The sequence below is a fragment of the Narcine bancroftii genome, chromosome 8 (assembly GCF_036971445.1).
Source record: "Narcine bancroftii isolate sNarBan1 chromosome 8, sNarBan1.hap1, whole genome shotgun sequence".
Taxonomy (NCBI): Eukaryota; Metazoa; Chordata; class Chondrichthyes; order Torpediniformes; family Narcinidae; genus Narcine; species Narcine bancroftii.
The window spans coordinates 8875594-8877643 of record NC_091476.1 but is presented as its reverse complement, the minus strand read 5'-3'; the positions used below and the strand labels follow the sequence as shown (position 1 = coordinate 8877643).

General features: G+C 40.4%; 1 pseudogene; it reads right to left on the bottom strand.

The window, feature by feature from the left end:
• Positions 1 to 1309: 1309 nt before the first annotated feature.
• LOC138742174 (U6 spliceosomal RNA) lies at positions 1310 to 1409 on the bottom strand (annotated as a pseudogene).
• Positions 1410 to 2050: the final 641 nt, after the last annotated feature.

The following is a 2050-nucleotide window of genomic DNA, read 5'->3' as shown; positions in this document are numbered from 1 at the left end:
TACAATTTTTATAATTGTTGAATACACCACATTGAATACAGCGACTGCGAGCGTGGTTTAGTCATTATCACAAGAGAGTATGCTGTGCACAACTCTCGCATGATGATGCCGTTGCCCAGAATCACACAAGAATAGCATGCTGCATCTCGCAAGTGTGGGGACACCTCAGAACTCGAAATTGAAAGTACGGATTTGAACCATCGTAACTTTGAAAGTTTGTAAGTCGCACCATCTGTATTCCATTTCAGTCCACGTTCTGGTAAACCTCCTGCACACTCTCCATAGCTCTCAGTGTAGCATTATCTAATTATTTTCATCAGATTGAACAAGTACAACCCAAAGAAAGTGTTCTCCAGTCCTTAGGGCAAACACTTATATAGACAAAACACATACATACAAACTAAACTTATGGAGTATGTATAAACATATATAAAATTAAATATTATTAAATAAATAGTATCTCTCTGAGGGTTTGTATGACCAGTTCATTAATCATTCAACACTGCCCGTGGGAAGAAGCTGTTTCTCAGCCTGGTCATTCTGGCTCTGAATCTCTTGTATCTCTTTCCTGATGGGAGTAGATGAAAGATGTAGTGTGCAGGATGATGGGGGTCCTCAATGATTGTGCAAGCCCTCTTCAGACAAAAATCCTGGTAGATCACATTGATGGAGTGAAGGGAGACCTCAGTGATCCTCTCTGCCGCTCTTGTAGTCCTGTGGATTGACCTCTGATCCAATGCTTTACAGCAACTTTACCACGTTGATGCAGTAGGCCAGGACGCTCTTGATAGAGCTGTAGAAAGTCAACCAGATGGTTGCCGGTCAGAGCCACAACCACCAAACTGAGAAACTGCTTCCCATGGGCAGTGAGAATGCTGAACTGCTCATACAAATCCCTCCAGGACTCTACTATTATTTAACATTATTTTTATATATGTACTGCAGAAATTATAAATCACTTATAAATATGTGTTCTTGTCTATACAGTCATGCGTTGCTTAATATCTACGATACGTTCTGTGAAATAGGATGTTATTCAATTTGGATGTTGTGTGAACACCATATATACTTAGCAAAACTATATGGATACTGTAGTGTATTGACTTTATTGACTAGATGGCCAAGATATTGTACACATGCAATACTATATTTCAGCTAATGTATCTGTTCTTGGCCTCAGAAAGTTCAGCTCTTAACTTCCAAAGTCAGGTTGTGTATAATTTGTCCCCCAGGACTTGTATCTCCCTGTATTGGACGTTGATTTTCCTTTCTTTATTTACCACCTCACAAAGCTGTCTCTTCTTTCTTAAAAAGTATGAAATGCTTCACAAATTTATGTCATCCTTGTGCAGGGCCACGCTAATCTTCTCTGTATTGTTCCAGTTTTAGTATACGTACTGCCAAAGCAAGCAGCTCTGTTTACATTCAGCTTCAGGTTTACACATTGTCTTTAATTAATTGCAGATTTTCTTCAATATGGCAATTCCCATTATTGTTGCTCTCATTGCATTTTACCCACCATCGCCGCACAGAACCATATTGTTCAGCAGTCCTGCTTGAACACACTGACCAGCCAGGTCTAGTGCCCTGCATTTTGCCCATATACCTTGAAGCCTTCCCTTTCCATGTCCCTGTCTAAGTACCTTTTGAATCATACAATTGACCCGGATTCTGGCATTTACTCTGGTAGCTTGTTGCATGTATGTCCACTACATCCCGATCGTGTGTGGACATTGCTCAAGCGGACTTTATGCAGTGCATGACTGCATATATGTTTGTATGGTTTTTTTAAATCTCTGAAGAGCAAATAACACTTTTGTCCAGTTGCATTTGATAATTGTATGATTAAAAATGAACTTGAACTTGACTTGGCTGTGCTCAACATTCTTCAGCTGACCCAGACTGTCTATGGTCTTTCTGTTAGGAAGTCCAGCATCCAGTTACGAGAGGGGTTTTGAGGCCCAGCAAAGACCAGCTTCTCCACAATCCTTGGAGAAATTATTGTATTAAGTGCTGAGGTGATCGATGACAGTAGCTTGGCGTATAAGGC